The sequence below is a fragment of the Schistocerca piceifrons genome, chromosome 3 (assembly GCF_021461385.2).
Source record: "Schistocerca piceifrons isolate TAMUIC-IGC-003096 chromosome 3, iqSchPice1.1, whole genome shotgun sequence".
Lineage (NCBI taxonomy): Eukaryota > Metazoa > Arthropoda > Insecta > Orthoptera > Acrididae > Schistocerca > Schistocerca piceifrons.
In genome coordinates, this window is record NC_060140.1 from 307,207,471 (window position 1) to 307,229,565 (window position 22,095).

Genomic DNA, 22,095 nt, shown 5'->3' on the forward strand with positions numbered 1-22,095 from the left:
AGACGTCCCAGATCAAAAATATGAAAGCCTGGTATAAGTGTATTTGTTTATGCGTGTACAGAGTAAAGTTGATTACCTGCCTACGTTCCTGACATGATGTCTCGATCGTGTGTTTAGCTCAGTGAAGAGGTGGAGCTAAAAGGGCCGCTGCGCGTAATGGCCTTTTGTGAGTTACTCGACTCCAAATGTCATGTTGCACAGGTTGCGTTTGTACACCACCAAACAAACTGGGCCACTCCATTCACGGTGAGGTCTTGGGCACGTTCAGGAGGGAAGCTCTAGTCTGTCATTTTGTCATGTCTTCACGCCGAGCCAGTTAGCTACGCAGATTCCGTACAACACACTGGCCCGAACACACCACTTCGCTACCATGTCTTGCGTCAGCTACGGAGCGTCACATGACGGCTTAGTAACAGTTCTGTACCACATAAGGCTCTCCAAAGCGACCAGAGTGCTGTTTCATGGTGTTGGCTAATATTTTGTCCGCTGAGCCTAGATACAGAACAAACACAAGCTTGGAGGAAGAAACCTGAAACAGTTCTCGTACGACGTGAATCAGGGGTGGTAGAAAGCCTGAATCAGTATGGCAACTCAAGGAAATGAAACCTGCTTCTCCCAAATGAGAGATCAAGGTGTTTAAACACTGCGCCACGTCACAGCTCGTATGGTGAGCCAATGTTTTTCCTCTTTGAAAATAATATACATTCTAAGAAAAGAGACGCGCCACGAAGGAATTTTGCGAATGAGACGAAAATCGGTAGATGTGATGTGCTTGTACAAACAAACAAATTATTACAATTTCAGAAAAACTGGTTGATTTATTCAAGAGAGCGAGCTTCACAAACTGAGCAAGCCAACCACGCGTTGGTCCGCCTATGGTCCTTGTGCAAGCTGTTATTCGGCTTGGCACCGACTTGTAAAGTTGTTGGGTGTTCTCCTGAGGGCTATCGTGCCAAATTCTGTCCAACTGCTCGTTACATGTCAAGATACAGAGATGGTTCGAGGGCCTTGCCCATAATGCTACAAACGTTCTCAATTGGGAAGAGATCTGACAACCTAGCTGGCCAAGGTAGGGTTTGACAAGCATGAAGACAAGCAATAGGAACTATTGTGTTGCACAGCGGTACATCGACGATATTCTACGCCCCGTTTTGTCGCCTTTCATGGTAAGCCGTTCCAGGCTTACATTTCAGCAAAATAATGCCCGCCTGCACACACAAGAGTTCTTATTGATTGTCTTCATACTTGTCAAACCCTACCTTGGTCAGCTAGGTCGTCGAATCTCTTCCCAATTGAGAACGATTGAAGCATTAGGGGATTTGCCCGCTAACCAGCTCCTTATTTTGACGATCTAATCCACCAACTGTACAGAATCTGGTACGATATTCCTCAGGAGGACATCCAACAAGTTTATCGATCAGTGCCAAGCTGAATAACTGCTCCGTAAGGACCAGAGGTGGACCAAAGCGTTATTGATTTGATCAATTTGTGAAGCTCTTTCTCTTGAATAAATCAGTCAATTTTTCTGAAATTGTAATAGTTTGTTTGTCTGTTTGTGTACATTACATCTACCGATTATCGTCCTATTCGGATAACTTTAGTGTGCAGTCTTGGAATGTACATTCAAAAAATGGGAAACAGAACGGATTTCTTGCAACATTTCGCAAGAGAAAACACACAGTCTCGTTTCAGTTAGCTTATGGTTAAAATACAAGAATAATCACACACGGAAGAGCCCAAAAGTTTTGCACTAACGCGGAAATTTTTTGTATTATTATTACAAATGAAGGAGACTGATTTGGTTTATGACTGTTCTAGGGAAATTATTGTATATCTGTAAAATGTACCGGTTAATTCATGAGTAACATGTGAACGTATTATACTGTCCCGGTTAATCTAAAGATGATCATACAATTCAATCCGAGATTAACTAACTGTCGTTAGGGGAAGCAGCATGGTTATTTCAGTTAGCAGGCTAACGCATGTGATCAGTCCTAGCGTGTGAAGTAAGACTCTGGTGCAAGCAGTCACACAGGTCGGACGCGAACCTCGTCAAACGTGTGAAAGGGTCTTCAGGTTTTACAAGCATGCTCTACAGGCAGATGAAAGTTGCCGACATCACCGTCTGGCGGGATGCACTGCAGAGGAAAATATATGAAACAAAGGCTCCGGTTCCCAGACTCGGGTTGGATAAGATTTCGAGTTTTCTCGAGTCGAGTGACGTGTGGCAGGCGAACGGCGGAGAATGCGATTGTGGTGCGGGCGTGACCCCTCGTTCTGTCGCCGCCGCCGCCGCCGCCCCCGTCTCGCCTCCAGCAAAAAGCGGTTTCAATGTCGGCCTATAAATAGCGGTGGCGGCTTCCCACACACACGAGACAACCATAGCAGGAACAACAACGTGACCAAAACATCGGCAAGGCCGCCTCACCAGTCAGCTTCCTGAGCTCTGCGCCGAAAAGTTTTCATGTTGCTAAAATCTTGAATCTAGTATTTGTTCACTGTCAATGTACAAGTATGTTTCTGTTATCCCATCCCGCACATCTTCTCGGCGTAGTTTACATCTCTGCTCAATAAGAAATGAATGATATCTTTATATCTTTACTTAACGGATGATCTTTGCACTGTAAACAGAAACATCGATCGAGTGTAAAGCACGTGTGTTACGCTCTAACTGTCATCAAGAATGTTATCAAGTGTGCCACAGTGATCTATCTACAATATGTGTGCTGTTTATAATGCAACAGTTCATACATTGTCTTTGATAACCTTCAGGACCACAACAAAACTAATAGCCTTCCACTGAAACACATGTAAGTGTACAAAACTATTTCACCATATATATAAGCAAATTAGGAAACATTAGCACTTTTCTATTAATGGCACAACATGTAAAGTGGCTCTAAATATTCAAATATTCTTGTTCAGTACAGCAGCAGACGACACGCTCCTGACCAAAAGCCGGCCGGGGTGGACGAGCGGTTCTAGGCGTTACAGCCTGGAACCGAGCGACCGCTACGGTCGCAGGTTTGAATCCTGCCTCGGGCATGGATGTGTGTGATGTCCTTAGGTTAGTTAGGTTTAAGTAGTTCAAAGTTCAAGGGTCCCATAGTGCTCAGAGACATTTGAAACTGACCAAAACATCAATGTAATTGAATTGTTAGCCATCTGAAGATCGGAATGGAAGCCTGAAACCGGTTATGGCATTGAAATAAAGCAATTTAAGAGCATTTGAGTCTGGTTGCGAAGGTCACCAACAACTATGCCAGAACGACAACCAAGTATAAAGGCACATGATTATCAGTCTCTGCCCCAAATGGAACCCAAAGAACTCGTACGAGTCTCAAGAAAGTGATGGGCCCTGGCGTGTTTTGAAGAACCATCGGCGAGTATTTATGAGCTTTTTAATAATAACGGGCCAGTCGAGACCAGTACAGCCGGACTATATTGTGTGAGAGTAGGCTTAAACTTTATACACCGCCGGAAAAAAAGAAAATAAAAGAGAAAGGAAGCGTCCATAGAAGCCATTATTGGATCTCATTGTAACTTCGTACAAGTAGACGCCATCGGCAGGTGTGTAAAGCGTTAGAGATGCAATTCTCTCAGACAGGTAGAATGGCCTTCAGCGTACATTAGTGCTGTTGGTGTTTAGTGTTGTTACCAGTCTTATAGGGTATATGAGCGGCGTGAACACTGTGAAACGCATGGAGATGGCTTGTATTGGCGGGAGGCAGTGTTATCAGCACCTGACAAAGTTTGAAAGGGCATCGTTGTGCTTCTCCGTTTGACTGCTTGGTTAAATGTTTCAATATCCAGAACTGTGGAGCATTCGGATGTGACCGTAGCCCCATGTTGGTCGACATGGAAGCTAGGGCAGGCATATTCGTCGTCATAGTTCTGCCGACTGACCACCGTACTGTGCACCAAGCACACCGTAATGCCTTCACAACTGTGCCAGCCACGTTCCCTGTCAACCTGCACCATTGGTCGGAAGCTTATCAGAGCCGGATTATGGAATTAGCGTCCCATGAACAGAGTGCCGTTAAAAGCACAATACGGACGATTGCATCTGAAGTGGTTATAATGACCAGAAAGCGTGAAATGCCGGTCGGTGGCGTCGCACTGTCTTCGTGGATGAATAGTGGCTCTGTACCTCCATTGATGACCACCGTCAGCGAGCGTGGTGTCGACCTAGGGAGTGGTACCACTCTTCCAGTGGTTTGGGGACTTGGGGACGAATAGCCATGTTGATGCGTACGTGTGTGTGTGGGGAGGGGGGGGGGGAGGGAAGCTAAGTTCACTGATTGACGTAACTGACCGTACAATGGTACATCACGGATATCCTGCATCTTCATGTGTTACCTCTCAAACGACAGTATTGTGGTGCCATTTCTCATCTGGACAAGCCTCATTCACACATCCCATGTGTCTCTATGAAGTGTGTATAATGTTGAGGTACTCCAATGGCCCGTAAGATCCCAGATCTTCCCGACAGAATACGTGTGGGATGAGCTCGGACTTCAGAGCCAGTATCCAGGATAACAATGACCAGTTGTAACAATTGGGGCCAGAAGCCTCGAGAGTAGGTACAAAGACTTTTGATACCCTTCCCTGCATCCGGGCCAGAGGGGTACAATTTCATACCAATAAATTGGCTCGTACTGACAAATTCTTTGCAAATTCTCTAATTCTAGTGAGGACAGTAGTCGAGCACTTCACATATCGAGATAGATCAGGACAGCATAGGCAACATGCAGTCTTGGGTTATTGAAAGATAATGTCTTAGAGACCTCGAACAGACACCAGCCTTAATACAGTGAAGAGACAAATAAACAGGTACACACAATGGCTTGGTTCAAATGGCTCTGAGCACTATGCGACTTAACTTCTGAGGTCATCAGTCGCCTAGAACTTAGAACTAATTAAACCTAACTAACCTCAGGACATCACACACATCCATGCCCGAGGCAGGATTCGAACCTGCGACCGTAGCGGTCGCGCGGTTCCAGACCGAAGCGCCTAGAACCGCTCGGCCACCAGCGGCCGGCAAACCGCGATCTCGATTAGCCTCGAATTAATTATGACACTTGCTGGTAGACGTCTCCCTTTCTTACACGAGGCTGAGCAGCACCTTCTCCCAAGCAAACAATACTCAAATTCGATTTATGAATAACAAATTGGGCACCTAATCCATCTTTATATACAGAACGTTCTTGTCGTTAGTCTTATGCACATTACTTTGCGTGGTTCTTTTGAAACTGTAATCATGTGCATAATCAGATATCCAGTACAAACCATACCAATTCGACATCTGTTGTATGCCGCCTCTTAGGTTTTGTAGTTTTAATGGGCAACAGTATAGATACTTGTAAGTTTCTACTGATTTCAGTGTTCTCAGTACGATGTATGGTTTGACCGCACAGCGCTTTTCTACACGTGGATCTCTTGGCACTTACCCTCATTCGTCCTAAGAACTGATTTGCTTAGCCTATTAAACTATGGTTTAATCTAGAATCGGAACCCCAGAGCTATGGTAATTTGCTCATTTATACAGGGCACTAATGGCGGAAGGATGTGCCATGAACAACAGAAAAACTCCTAGATCCGACCGAAGACCGAACCCAAAATATGTCTATTTCTAATTTGACACTTATTCGTCCAGTAACTGAAGCATTCAAAGAGTCACTGCAGCTACTTTTAAAAAAGTCGAAAGAAAAACTGTAAAATGTGTTGTGAAATGATTTGTCTGTAAGTAATCATGTACAGGGAAAGTAACGGCATGGTCTACAGAATCCACCACAAAAATATCCTCTAAAGTACTCTTTAAAATTCTAATATTGAACTTTAAATTCTGAATTGACACCTCATTTATTATATATGATTTCGAGTATCATTTAAAGACGCATCAAGTGTTTCTCTGATATATATTATTTCTCATCATTTATAAAACATACGACCTTATTTCTTTCGAACTTTTTTTTTTAATTTCAGGATATTTTATTGACAGGTCAATATTACTCCAATGTAACTTCTTACGCGAAAAATAGCTACGCCTTGAAGAGATGAACATTTTGTCGCTTAATTTACATAGCTAGGAGGTATGCAGTTCTGCCTCAAATCCACAATTTCTTCTTAGTTATCAAATTGATCAGTGTGGAGTCCAGTTTTGCAAAAAAAGGTTCAATTGCTTGAAAGTGGTCGGTGTAATTAAGAAAAACTTAGTTATTATACAACGGATTTTTGTTCGACTTTTCATAGTCAAATGAAAAGCTGGATGTGGACAAATGGGGTATCAAATTGACCAGTGTGAGTTTTGCAAAGAAAGATTCAATAGTTGAAAAATAAATTTGATATTCCATTTATTGATACACCATTTGTCCATTGCCCACTCTTTATTTGGCTATGTAAATTTGGACAAACATTTTCTCACAAATAACTAATCAATTGTTTCTTAATTAGTTTGACTGAGGTGTGTGCGGCTCCCGTTGATGCCGTTCATAGCTTGGCATCTTGTAATAGACATAGTGGCGTCTCTTTTTCTTAGTCTGTTCACTGACGCCACTACGTTTGCTCGCCTTGTCCGTCCGTGAGTGGCAGCAGCAGCGCTTATCGATAACGCATACTGTGGTACCATCTTTGGAGCGGCCTCTAGTATTTCCGGGTCGTCATGTGTCGAGCGAGGGGGAGTTGGGACGGAGCAGCAGTGAGGTCCGGATAGCCAATACTCGTCCGACCGATCGCGACACACATGCACTGTCCGACGGAGTGATGTGGTCGCAAGAGTGCACGACCACGTCAAGGACCGGATTCAGCGAGTTTTAGTTGAATGGACCGTTATATTCCAATAGTGCAACTTTCTCCTGTGTGTGTGTGTGTGTGTGTGTGCGTGTGTGTGTGTGTGTGTGTGTGTGTGTGTCCGCCTGTCGAAGTGCCCTCATGGCAATAAGTTGTCAGTCGACGAATTATTCTGGGACATTTCCCGTGCCTGACTTGAGAGGGGACGACCGTTGGTTGGTCGTTCGGTCGGTCGTCGCAGCGGACGACCTGCATTTGGTCTTCCGACCGCTTCTGACTTCTCTGTGTTTGTGCTGACTTATAATTCGTTCGTGTTGTTTCACAGTGACTGGTTTTAGTATTGTGAGTTGTTGATGGAATTGTTTTCCCGGATCTGTGTGTATCTTATGGTTTGAATGAGTTATTTCAATGCTGTCTACGCACTGAATTTGGTGAGGTGCGACGACTTCGTTGCACACCGAACCCTGGACTTTTAAGTTCAGTGAAGAGTTAACTGCTAATGCAACCTTTGGTCGGCGGGTTGTTGCTCCCGGGGCCGCTGAGCCTGGCGGCAACGAGTTAAGTGTTTCAAAGCGGTGAAATATTGCAGCCGTCTTTCTCTGTTTGTTATTCATCATTGAATTTAGTATTATTCTTATTAGCGAAGTGCAAGCAGCGGTATTTTCTGCCTTGTGGCCACTGACGCCCCAGTTACCTGCCCTGGAGGTTAGCGTACTTTTCCTGCAGTGTACCTTTCCACGTCATGATGATGCTGTTCGACACCCACTATGTATTTTTTTTTTTTTTTAGGTCTACCTTGGATTAGTGTTTCCTTCGGCCCTGGGTGTTTTCTGAAGAAGTGGTGCTGTCTGTCTCTTCACCCTTGCCTAAAAAGTTTCCATCGTTGTATTGGTGATCGGACGTTAGGCGGATTGGTTAGTCGGGCGGTCGGCGCTTAAGCTACCCCTAGTTTGAGTTGCCATCCTGTTACTTGAGTACAGCTCTTGGCTGCCTGTCTCATCTTACCTTATGTTTGAGTTACCTTCCCAGGCCGACCCTTGGAACACTTGCTGAGAACCGCTTGTCCTGGGTTCTTAGATTGTGATCTTTGTTTTAAGGATATTTGTAATTTTATGATTATTGTTGGTTTGGCCTTCAGCCTAGGAATAATTTCATCTTTGGTGATAAGGCCTTCAGCCGTGTTAGAGTAAGTTTTTTTAAGCAAACTTGTTTTAAAAGCAAGGGATTTATTTTAAAAGTGCTATTTGGAATTTTTTTCCTGACTTCTAATGCAGGCCTTCAGCCGTTTGTTATTTAAAATTGTTTGTGGCCTTCAGCCGAGTGATAATTTCACTTCTTTTATAATAAGGCCTTCAGCCGTATTACAGTTTGTTTTAAAACGAAGTATTTATCTTAATTTGTGCTATTTGGAATTGTTCTTCTAACTTCTAATTCAGGCCTTCAGCCGTTTGTTGGTGGCCTTCAGCCCTAAAATTGTAGAATTTTTTGTGATAAGTCCTTCATACAGTCAACTGTGTTTTTTAAGAGATTGTTTTAAAATTTTAATTTCTTTAAATAAAGTTTACGGATTTGTTGTGCAACCGAGAGTAACTGATTACGGCCCCATCCACAATCGTAACCTTATCCTGCCCCATACTGAGAAACCAGCTCTCATACATTAGTTTAAAGAAAATAAACCCTTTAATTCCTGAAATTTTCCCGGCGTAAAGAATATTCCATGAAGTTCCGGGATTGCAGCGGTGACGTCGACTTCTTGTTACGATATTTCGGCTGACACTCTTCAAACATCTTCATGTGAGTGTTTAGCACTAAGAGACTACTAGATCACATCGCTAACTTTGTACCAAAAAATTGACCCGGAGACACATGTGCAAAGGCAGTCGCACATGAGCGACCTCTATCGAGTTTAGAGCTCTCTTCGAATATTGCTTCATCTATAGCGCGCAAGCGCCTACGTAATGTGATAGTATAGGCACGCTCCCTGTCGGACTGCGGGCTTGCGGAGTTAAAATTCAGATGTCAAATTAATAAAATTAGCTGTCACTAGACTTGTCACAAATCATAAAATGTTTCCTTTCTGAAGACATTAAAGAAATCACCGGACCCCAAGGCTTATCCAGTTCAAAAATGGTTCAAATGGCTCTGTGCACTATGGGACTTAACATCTGTGGTCATCAGTCCCCTAGAACTTAGAACTACTTAAACCTAACTAACCTACGGACATCACACACATCCATGCCCGAGGCAGGATTCGAACCTGCGACCGTAGTAGTCGCGCGGTTCCGGACTGAGCGCCTGAACCGCTAGACCACCGCGGCCGGCGCTTATCCAGTTGGTAGCCGCCATCATGGTCAATAAGATCTACGAAACGTCAACTACTGAGGTCATCGGTCCCTAGTCTTACACACCACTTAATCTAACTTAAACTTACGTTAAGGACAACACACGTACCCATGTCCAATGGAGGACTCGAACCTCCGAAGGGCGGAGCAGCGTGATCCGTGGCAAGGCGCCTAGACCGCGCGGCTACCCGGCACGGCTTTGTTAATTTCGTTCTCTTTATTTGGTTACGTAAATTCGGACGAAGATTTTCCCTCAAATCACTAAATAATTTCTTCTATATTACCTTGATTTCTTTGAAGTAAATAAAACCTTTTTTCGTAAACTAGACCTCAGAAAAATGGTTCAAATGGCTCTGAGCACTAAGGGACTTAACTACTGAGGTCATCAGTCCCCTAGAACTTAGAACTACTTAAACCTAACTAACCTAAGGACATCACACACATCCCTGCTCGAGCCAGGATTCGAACCTGCGACCGTAGCGGTCGCGCGGTTCCAGATTGTAGCGCCTAGAACAGCTCGGCCACCCTGGCCGAGAAACTAGACCTCAGCGTGGCCAATTTGATACCTCATTTGTCCATTTCCTAATCCTCGTTTGGCTACGCAAATTCGGACAAAAATTCGTTGGAGATTTGGACATGGCTGTATTTCAGCAACCATATGTAAGTCTCAAAGGAGAAATAACACAGCCAACCAGTTGCAAATAACTGTTTGGTGCAATGATACGTAACTTCTGATGAAGACATCCTTAGAGGTGTCGAAACATAGGTCTGTGTACTAAACAATCATTTGCAAGCGGTTAGTTATGTTTTTCCGTTGAGAAAAATACATTAGGTAATTTTTGCGGAGTCTTGTTTTCGCTCCGCTCAAACATTTGACCTAAAAGGATAATAGGCCGTTACTGCACGCCGCACGGTGACTAAGGGCTTGCGTTCCACCGTAGGCTCCCGGAGACGCGGCGGGTGGACGTGAAAGCCGTCCGCTGCCGACATATTTCGAGGAGGCGGCGTGTAATTCCCGCCGAGGCACGCGGGCCTGGTAGCCGGCGCGGTGCGGTATGTGCCTCCCCTGACCTGGGCCCTGCGTGATTTACGCGACTCCAGCGCGGGCCATCCTTCAGGGCCTACCGAACAATATCACGATTTGTTTGCGCCGCGCACCTTGTCTGGCGGCGGGCCTTCGTTGGCCGGCGCACATACATTAGTGTGGCTGTTCCATCCGGAACGGGAGCGCCCGTCCTCAGGACACGGTCGCTAGCAGCCGGGCGCCGGCGCAGCGAAAGCGGCGCGGACCTAAATCATCTGCAGCGACGGCGCGCCTGAAGTGGCGTTAACGATTTGTGGTCTCGCCAGTAGCCCCAGAAGCACACCGATATGCCGTTACTCTTGTTTAGCGTTAAACGCCGCCTATAGTGTCTTCCTAAATTTATTGCTGTACGCTCGTACTCAGCGTAATGATCAATTTGGGGCTGATTAAAACTGACGGATTCTTATACGTCGTGGAATAGCGATATTCACATTTACAGATGGCGGTAGTATCAGATAAACAAGGTATGAAAGGGCATTGCCTCGACGGAGCTGTCACTTGTACTCAGGGGATTCGCGTGAAAGGGATTCCGAAGTGGTTCAAATGGCTCTGAGCACTATGGGACTTAACTTCTGAGGTCATCAGTCCACTAGAACTACTTAAACCTAAGTAACCTAAGGACATCACACACATCCATGCCCGAGGCAGGATTCGAACCTGCGACCGTAGCGCTCGCACGGTTCCAGACTGTAGCGCTTAGAACCGCTCGGCGACCCCGGCCGGCGATTCCGAGGTGGTTATGGAAGGAGGAGGAGGAGGAGATCAGTGTTTAACGTCTCACCAACAACGAGGGCATCAGAGAGAGAGCCTAAGTTACATTTAGAGGAGTACGGAGAAGCAAATCGGCCGTGCCTTTTCGAAGAAACAGTCGCGGCATTTGCCTTAAGCTGTCTAGGGAAATAACGGAAACCCTCAATCTGAATGGCCGGACGCGGGTTTGAGCCGTCGTCCTATCAAATGATGTGACTGTGGTCGCACGACAGGAATTAACAGACTTTGAACGCGAAATGTAAGTTGGAGCTAGACGCATTGGACATTTGATTTCGGAAATCGTTAAGGATTTCAATATTCCGAGATGCACAGTGTCAAGGGTGTACCGAGAATATCAAGTTTCAGGCATTACCTCTCATCACGGGCAACAGAGTGGCTAACGGCATTCACTTAACGAACGAGAGCAGCGGCGTTTGCGTGGAGTTGTCGGTACTAACAGACAAGCAACACTGCGTGAGACAACCGCAGAAATCAATGCGGGATGTGCGACGAACGTATCCGTTAGAACGGTGTGGTGAAATGTGGCATTAATGGACTATGGCAGCAAGCGACTGACGCGAGTGCCTTTGCCAGCACGATGAAACCGCCCGCAGCGCTTTTTCTGGGCTCACGAACATATCGGTTTGACACTAAACACTGGAAAACCGTGGCCTGGCCATATGAGTCCCGATTTAGGTTGGAAAGAGGTGATATTAGTGTTTGAATGTACGCATGTCTCATGAAGCCATGGAGCCATGTTGTCAACAAGGCACTATGCAAGCTGGTAGTGGCTCCTGATGGTGTGGACTGTATTTGCATGAAACGGATTGGGTCCTCTGGTTCAACGGAGGCGACCATAGACTGGAAACGGCTGCGTTCGGCTGCTTGGGTACCATTTGCAGCCATTCATGGACTTCTTTTTTCCAAACAACGATGGTATTTTTATGCATGACAATGCGCCATGTCACCGTACCAGAGTTGTTCGTGATTCGTTTGAAGAACTTTTTGGACAATTTTAGCTAACGGACTGGCCATCCAGATCGCCAGACGTGAATCCCGTTGAACATTTATGGGACATAATGGAAAGGCCAGTTCATGCACAAAATCTTGCATCACCTACATTTCGCAATTATGGACGGCTATAGAGTCAGCACGGTTCAGTATTTCTACAGGTCACTTCCAATGACTTATTGAGTTCACGCCACGTTGATCTGCGGCATTACGCCGGTCAAAAGCAGGCCCGACACGATATTGGGAAATATCCCACGACTTTTTCACCTCAGTGTATAACGTCAGTAAAGAATCTTCACCGTTAGACGATTTACTTTTGAAGAAAGAATCAGCCCAAAAGATCTCAGCATTCAGAAGTGGAGAAGGAAACGAAATTAAATATGTGATTTTATTTCAGTGATTCCAAACTCAAGACGAATTTACACAAAACTTAGTATGAGCTATATTATCCCTGTGACAGACGTTGCACCCCTTCTGGCTTGGACGTGGTCACTGATCCGGTGGAGAGAGTGTCATAAAGCCATTGCATCCACTCCTAGGGTAAGCTGGCCCACAGTGAGAGTAACTGGTCTTTGATATTTTGGGTGGTGGCACTGAGAAAGAGTTAGCATTCGAGCTGGTCCCACAGATGTTCGATCGGTGACAGGTCTGAAGATCTTGCTAGTTACAGATCTCAACATCAAGCAAACAATTCACAGATACACATGCCATGTGTGGACAGCATTGTGCGCTTGAAAAATTTCATCACTACACTGTCGTATGTGAGGCGACACGTAAGAAAGCACATTGTTCGTGACGAATCGTTTGCCATTAGAGTTCCCTCAGTCACTGCCAGCCGTGACTTGAAGTGATAACTGCTTGCTCCACAGGAGTAACACCGTTGTGGCTCTCCTAAACACCGAAACAATGGGACCTCTCCCCACATCTCTGCTATTATCGCCGGCAAACGTCGCCTGGGTAGTTCAGAACCACAACTCAATACTCAACACAGTGCGACACTGTTCATCATAGCCTATTTTCCAGTCACGGCAAAGCACCAAAGGCAGCTGTTTTTGTCGTGTCGTGCAGCCTACGCACGGCACGGTTATTCTTTAGTCTGGATGCCGTTAGTCTGCGACCAGCGGTGCTGGACGGCACGGAACGTTGCAGGAAGTCAGTTACTTGTTGTCGGATAGCATGTGCAGTTGAGAAGGGGTTACAATGTGCTTGGTCTAGAGTATGTCCTTGTGATGGTCAGATGTAGTCGACGGGAACGTTGACAGCGAGTGCGCCTGCGCTAACGTTTCCATGCAGTTCAACATCGGACCAGTATCAGATTCGAATAGCCTTCATACCTGGATAATGCACGATTCGACTAGCCGACCAAATGGAGACCCATAATGAGACTCCTTTCAAATTTTGTCAGGTCCTGATAACGCTGTCGCACACGGGTATATGGAATTTCCGTGTCCTGCACAATGATCACTCAGCATCCGATACTGTTCCTGCCACTTGTATACTCTAAGAGCCTATCACCAATACTAAACGCAAAAAAACCCTACTGCGGTCTTTTTGCCTTTCTACATTTAACAGAGAACGTTTGCTAGCATTCACTGAATTTCTGCTCTTGCCTGAAAGTCCTTGTCGGTCATGCTCTGCCTGACATTTACAACCTACAGCCACATCTCCACAGTTTTAGTCATTTATATACTCTCCGATGTACAAAAAACACTGACTTCACATCAGGTCTGCTGGGTGCCTCACTTTTTTTCTTGCTAGACAATGTTTCAGTAGTTTACATCTCATTCTCATTCGTTACGAAGACATTTTACTGCGAAGGCATAAAAAAATCAATCACCCATTGAGTCATAGAAGTAGAGCGTCCGCGTGGTACAATGTCTAAACATCAAAATACCAATGCTTATGAGTTGCCGTTCTGGTGTTTCCATGCTGCATGTTCTTCGTGAACACGAGCTCAGTATTTACTTAATTCATTTGAAAAGTCAGGGTTCAGATGGAAAGGTCACACTGTAGGGAAAATCGTGGCAGTCTATGGCAAACAACCACGGCGAATTCAATAGTGATCAGAAATATTCTACCCCTTGTCTTCGAGTAGCATGAAATATTTAATTTAGCTCATCCTGAAAATTACGAGTTTGAAATGATAAGGTTTCTGGATGAGAAAACGAGATTGATTTAAATGGTCGTTGGACAGGAAGTGGAGTGTGTGGAGTTCTAGAGAAAATTGTATAGTGGCCCAGATTAGGAGCGGACACCATGAAAATTTTTGGTGAAGTCTGCAGTACGTGTAGGATTTATGGAGATGTTCTAAAAAATGGCTCTGAGCTCTATGGGACTTAACAGCTGAGGTCATCAGTCCCCTAGTACTTAGAACTACTTAAACCTAACTAACCTAAGGACATCACACACATCCATGCCCGAGGTAGGATTCGAACCTGCGACCGTAGCGGTCTCGCGGTTCCAGACTGACGCGCCTAGAACCGCACGGCCACACCGGCTGGCTGGAGGTATTCTAGAAATTTGAAATGGTATGGGAAAGGATTCTAGGCGAGGATTCTTAGGGGAGGATAAAGAAGAGACAGAGACGACCCAACGAAGAGCGGCGCGTTTCATCACGGGATCACTTATTCGATCACTTATTCCCTGCCTCGCATTCAGGTTTATTTTCGACTTTCCGTGAACGTACGTTCCAAGAAAAATCAGGGAACATACTACTTCCATCCAAATACGTCTCGTGAAATGACTGTGTTGAGAAAATCAGAGGAAGGAGGGCTCATACGGAGGCTTACCGACAATCACACCTTTCCACGCATCATTCACGTACGGGTCGGAGAGGTAGGAATGAGGGGGGGGGGGGGGGGGAGGGGGAGGGAAGACAGACAGTACTACCAAAAGTACATCCCTTCATACATCGTAAGGTGGCTTGTGCAGATGTAAATGTACCCTGTGAATGTGAGGCAGAGGACGAGAGACAATGACTTTTAGAGAAGAGCAAAAACTCAGTGAATGCTGGAAAAGATTAGGGTGGGTCGGTTAAAGTTTCTACAGTTCCGAATAACGACGAAGGGATGTTTAAGCAGTTCGTGTTCTAACGGATCTTACTCTGTCCACTGCCACCGGCCCCCTTCTTGGTGCTTACGGCCTGAAGATTGTCTAAATTACAGTTAGAAACCGGTTGCCAATCAAAATGAACATCTGTTGCGATAAAAAATGTTTCACTGAATTTTAATATTTCACACCGGTCGCTGTTCACTCTCCATTGAAAGAAAGCTTTCTAAAATTTTACACGCTCTAGGACTGTTTCACGGACCACTGGTAGTTTAATTTCATATATCCTAAACATATGATCCGAATCCAATAAAACAGTATGTAATTATGCTGTAGTGTACCGGTAAACCAAGTACGACTCACGAAGCGTCCTCAGGGCTTCAGTTGTGCCTAAACCTCGTCTCCTACCTTCCAGAGATATTACAGAAGCTCTTCTGCGAACACTAGCGAACTACTACTCCTGCAAGAAAGGATATTGTGGAGACATGACTTACCCACAGCCTGGGGGGGGGGGGGGTGATGTTTCTAGAATGAAATTTTCACTCCGGTAGAGCACTTACACCCTAAAGGGAAAGGTCCCGAGTTCGAGTTTCGGTCGGGCACACAATTTTAATCTGCCAGGAAGTTTCAAATCAGTGCACGTCCGCTGCAGAGTGAAAATTTCATTCTGATTACCTCACTTTATCGTACTACCTAAATCGGTTCATCAATATGCGCGATGCTGTTGCAGCAATTTACGAATGATGTGGGCAGTTAAATTCTAGCTCTTCTGTGAACACAACCTTGCGAAGAATTTACTCCTAAGTTTGTAGTTACTGCTACTCAAGCCTAGACGGTATTTTAATAAATGTTCAGTCATTATTAGCTACTGCTGATCTCCATACGCTTAGGATTCTTTGCAAACAGTTTGAATTTCAGTCTCATATTTTGTCACTGTCTATGAAATGCCCTTAAGCTCTTTCATATTAATCACGACTCGTCTGTAAGTACTGTTATCTTGTTATCGGACCACTTTTTATTTGTGCCCATTATTTTCATCGCAGATAATTTCCATAAGGAAAAAAAAATCAGCCTGGGAGCATCGCATTCACATATATTTGCTTGACATTTTCTGGTGTCAGCAACAACTTCTTCATTACTTACTTCTTTTCATCTTCTTTTTACGCAAAACTAAATCCGTTATTTTGTGGTATCACTGTGTTGTAAACGGATGACTGCAGCTGAAATTGATTTGAGAAATTTTGCTAGTCAAAGTTAATCAAAAGTCATGGTAGCATAATCTGCGATTAACGTTTGTACAACATGGATTTCCGAGTACTGCTTGATCCGAGTTCATTTTCTGTGCTAACGTATCAGCTGGTTTATACAGTCGTACCTAGAAGAGTCATCGAGGCAGAAAGATTTAAAATACGTGTGTTTATGGAAGTCATGGTTTTCTCGATATGCTACAAGAATTTCATTGTTGGGGGCCCCTAAGTATTTGCTAGGTAGATCCCATTCTTTTGTTTTATTTATCGCGCTTTCCAGATTTGATCTGCCATCACTCTTCCATCCCAGCACATCGACCGCGTCTCTGGAGATGCCGGCAGAGGACAGTCTGTAAGCACCGAAGATTTACCCACGCTACTTCGCGGTCGTTTTGCTCCGGTTGTCGACTGCCATCGCGAGGTGAGCCTGCGTTTTTAGTGGACAATCCTGACCGTCCATTTGTTTCTTTTTCCCCATAGCCGCGGGCACACTTTGCGTTAGCTGCGTCGCGAGGTCGCCGTTTTTCTGGATAACAGCTATAAATCCAGCCGAGCAGTCCACCGAGGGAATTCCTGGAAGGCCGAACTAATAGCGGCGATTCACGCTGTTTGTCGGTATCCGGGCGGCAGGAGATCCTGTTATTTCGATTCATAGACCAGTATAATGGCGGTACGCTGTGCCGGTTGTAATTCCGAGGCCCAGCTAATTCTGAACGATAACGCGTACAGACATGTCCGTCAGCATTATAGTTGCCTTTTTTTATAATTTATATTTGCCTGCATTGACTAGTACCTTAAGCGTAAGTCGTGAGTCCAATAAAGTTTCACATTGAGGTCGTACGAGATGAACAAGGCTCACAGTTTCACTAACTGTCTTTCGCCCTCCATAATCCCATTGCACCAATGCTAATTAAAGTTCGTAAGTCCTCCTAACAGACAGTTAATAGAAGGACGAAAATGAAACGAAATTCAGGAAATACAGGGTGATTTTATGGCTATGTTACAAACTTACAGGGACTATGGAGAAGGGTAAATGCATCAGTTTGATGTAAAGGGACCCTGGTATGGAAATTCCTGGACATCGAGTAAGCTTTCTACCGTCTCTGACACAACGGCCTCACGCAAACTAAGCGATGCTGGTTTTACCGACGGGCTCGTGCGTCTCATACAGTCATATCTCACGAACAGATGTTTCAGTACATAGGTGCAGGGGAAACAATCGACTCAACACGTTATTTAAGCTGTAGTACCCCGGGGAAGCATACTGGGGCCCATCTTGTTCAACCTCTACATTACTGTATCCTAGCAATAAAAAATACGACACTGACCATCTACGCGGATGGTGCGGCCATCTTTGTGCAAAATTGGAAACGGTCTAACATAAATTCACGATTACAGACATCACTCAGAACTGCTGACCCTTGGTTGGAAAGATTACGCATAAAGAAAACGTCGACAAGTGCGAAGTAATTCTTTTCCCACGCAGACCGAAATTACTGCGCTAACGTCGACATTGTAGACAAGTAGCCCAATATGTTTCCGAGGGAAAGTTAGGTATCTCGGTGTCTGACTGGACCGGAAACTTACATGGGGGGGGGGGGGGGGGGGGGAGCACATAGAATACGTTGCCAACAGAGCGCACGCAAAGCTCAAACAACTCTATCCAATGCTCAACGGGGAAAGCACACTAAACAGGAGGGTATCGAGGTCCACATAAATGATACTGATCAGACATCTGATGAGGTATGCAGCTCCTGTCTGGAGATATGCAGCTCCTATACGCCTGCGCCGCCTGCAGATCATACAGAACAAAGTGCTACGCACTATCAGCAACGCTCCACGCTACACTCTCACCGCGGACCTTCACAATGAATACCGCCATGAAAACCTCAACAAAGAATTCAAAACTCTCGCCATACGACTATACAGGAACTCGAGACACTCGAACAATCCTTTCAATCCTTTCTCTGGGCAACTATGACCACAACCACAGGTGGAAGCATAAGCGACCAAAGACACTGCTAGCTAGGGCATAACCACCTATGGCAAACTAACATACACTGACAAGCGACATCGGCGAGCCCAAGCACATCAGCAATACTGACTCTAAATGCCAGCTGCTGTCCCAGCCGACCAACAGGCAACAGCAAGGAACCGCATAAATTCGTACACTAACGCACAAACAAACCGCCAGCACTACCCTACACTGTGAATCGGACACTAACCGACGATGAACCCAACTGTTACAGGTGTGCTGATGCTGGTCGAGACGTCAATGCCGGTACCCAGCTGCAGCTGCCGAGTAACGAGGCCTCACAACGTCAAAGGTATCCGCCTGCATTATACCCACCACTAACTTACCCATCTTTTGCATGGTCTGTCGCAGATAGCAAGCAATCCGCTATTGCTCTTACTACCCGACACGACTATCGCAGAGGTTTCTTTCCCTTCGCTCTTGTCTTGGCATTTTTCCTTCTGTCCTTCAAACAGCTACCTTTCATTCAACTTTCGACCCAATCTATCTCCAAATGAGTGCGTATTAATTGTTAATCATAACCAGACGTATGCTAACATCGCAGTACCCACATCCTGCGAAAAATGGTTCAAATGGCTCTGAACACTATGGGACTTAACTTCTGAGGTCATCAGTCCCCTAGAACTTAGAACTACTTAAACCTAACTAACCTAAGGACATCATACACATCCATGCCCGAGGCAGGATTCTAACCTGCGACCACAGCGGTCGCGCGATTCCAGACTATAGCGCCTAGAACCTCTCGGCCAGCCAGGCCGGTATCCTGCGAAGACATCACGTATTGAAAACTAATAACTTTGTAAAGATCATAGTAGACCTATTGTGTTGGCCATCATGCCGATGTGGGCGTGGAGGGACACCACCCTTTTGGAAAAGAAATGACCTTGAAACGATCGAGTTGCAGGTTATAAGCGAAAATCATTCTGATACTTCTGACAATCGAATACTTGTGACGGTACCGTTGTTGCTATGACTGTAGGGTAGGTGACTTTCAGAGGTAGTAGTATGCAACAAAAGAAGAAACAAAAAGTTTAGTAAACATTGGCTCCAAAATGCATACCTTAAGAGCTATGAGCACTTCTTCAGTAGGAGAGATGTGTTTACAGTAGCGAAGATGAACAAGTGCCCATGCTCTTACGATATACATATTAGAGAGCATGTTTAGCGGAGTTTTGTTGTTGTTTTGGCCAATTCTACCACCTCCAAAAGTTACCTACCCTATAATCCTAGCAACAACAATACCGGTACATGTATTCCACTGTCGGAGGTAACAGAACGATTTTCGCTTATAACTTTCTACTGTGTCGTTTTCTGAGCAGGGACCCTTAGCTCAAATTGATACATGTACCCTTCTCCGTCATCCCTGCAAGTTTGTAACATCAACACGCAATCACTCTGTATCCACATCTCAACTAGGACATTTGGATTGATGTACACCTTACATTAATCACCAGTGACGCACAACGGAGTCAGTGAGTTAACAAAGATAAAGAAGCTAAATAAAATACATTTGACACAGACTTGCAATATTGTAGGTAGCCTCGCACACCAATGCGTGTGTGGAGAAAACTAAGAACTTGTTGTAGACTCAGCCGGCTGCTGTGGACGAGCGGTTCTAGGCGCTTCAGTTCGGAACCGTGCTGCTGCTACTGTCGCAGGTTCGAATTCTGCCTCGGGCATGGGTGTGTGTGATGTCCTTATGTTAGTTAGGTTTAAGTAGTTCTAAGTCTAGGGGACGGATGACCTCAGATGTTAAGTTCCATAGTGCTTAGAACCGTTTGAACCCGTTGTAGACTCAAATTACCGATACAACAAAGAACAAACCCATTCAACTCTCAGATACAATCAGTGCTAAAAGCGCAAAAGTTTTCTATCCTGGCACCAAAAATAAATCAATAAATTGGCTAATAGCAAATGCGATAGATTGTAAAAGACAAAATCAAACACATCTCAGGTTTTCTGTCGTACCTCAAACAGAAAATCAAAATATTACGACAGTAAAAAGGAATGAATTGCGTAGCAGTTGTGGTTCTTTCGACGACTAGTTGTTTAAAATAATTTTAGGGAAACCAAGGGTACTGTAAACTTGTGTGTCAGCATGGAGATATAGACCGCACCTCTCCAGGATGTGCCCTGCGCCATTTAAATCACTCAATACAAATTCACAATCACCTGGAAAAAGTCCCTCCGAAACTTGTGGTTTAATACTGAAACTGGATCCACAAATACGGTGAGGCCAGGTAAATACGACCGGATTGCGTCGTCCTCTGCCACTGTTCAGTTTCAGCGCTCGTATAGAAGACGTGAGTAATGGAAAGGAAAGCAAGGGGGATTAGAGTCTAACATCCCGTTGACAACAAAGTCACCAGGGACGAAACACAAGCTGGGATAAAGGACGGATGGTGTAAGAAATCGGCTGTGCCTGTTCATAGGTATCATTCCAGCACTTGCCTGAAGCGATTTAGGTAAATCGCAGAGCACGTACGTCAGGATGCCGGACGCGGATTTGAATAGCCGTCCTTCAGAATACGTGTCCATTGTGCCAAACACTGCGCTACCTCGCTCGGTGGCGAGAGTAGCAAAGACAGAAAGGTGATGCACAGATTAAGTTCAGTCAGGCGTGATTATAAGCTGTCAATGCAAAGAGTCACGAGGCAAAGCAAATTGCCATTGTGTAAGGGGCTGGGCTTGCCGGCTGCTAATGGTAAAGACAATAAACATACTACAGCGAGGAGTACTCCGGAAGCTGTCAGGAGCTCTTGGCACTGAATCTGAGGAGGCATTTCAAGTAATACTCAGAATATGTCTACTTCACTTTCAAACACTGAAGAAATCAGCTACGTATCGGCTTAAGAGGAATAACTACTGCTACTACTACTACTGCTACCACCACCACCACCACCAACAACAACAACAACAAGTTCCGAATCTCATAGGAGTGTAAGTCACAGACCGAAAACTACACTGAGCAACAGAATTAAAGGATCATTCTTCCGAAGCGCCTTAATTGCTACCCATTGCGACGCTTAAATTTGAAATTCAGTTCAAAGGTGAGTGCAATCTTCCTCTGTAATGGGCAAAAACGTAACGCTCTGCGACATCACCGTTTGGCTCGACGACATTTCAAACAGTTAAGTGTCGATATATGCGAAAAAAAAACACAGCTCAGAGGTTCATGTGATGTGGAAGTTGGGTTCATGATGTCACATTGGCACCAAATTGCACCACAGTTCTTCACTTCTTCTTTTCGTGTCTCTGTGATGGAAGTGAGAACCACGACGTCCAGCGTTAGAGTCACACGGTTTTCTTATGAGTGGCCGAGGAAAATATGCCATGCACACTGCCGTTGAGAAGGTGGCGTAAAGAGCGTCAATGAAACCACCCCTCCTTGGGATGTTGATTCCCACACATTTCTCAGTCGAAAATGACAGTTCGCAGTGCGATGAGCAATTGGAAGAAGTTCGTCACAGCCTTTGACACAGCTCGCAACCTCGGGTGATTCAGCCCTTCCCTAACGACGTTGTGGGATTGCATCCCCATCGAACATGATCGCACCCGTTTGGAGCGCTGTACGGCCGCAATATTTGCTTTCGTTTCAGGTTGGTACCATAAGGGACCCTTGAACACCATTCGATGTAACTTGTACACGATCCGAAGCAGCTCCTGTTTTGTGTCCATGTGGCGCTTGATCTAAGCGCGAATAAAACGGCAAAGGGTCCTAACACCCCCATTTCGGCAAAACTCTCGGTGCCACGCAACCGCCATTGTTGAGCAACTAAAAATCTC

At 45.2% G+C, this 22,095-nt stretch overlaps 1 protein-coding gene across 2 annotated transcripts in view; it reads right to left on the reverse strand.

The window, feature by feature from the left end:
* Positions 1-22,095, reverse strand: part of LOC124787900 (integrin alpha-PS2-like) — an 837,072-nt gene that overhangs the window by 446,841 nt on the left and 368,136 nt on the right. The gene's annotated exons all lie outside the window — the stretch shown is intronic.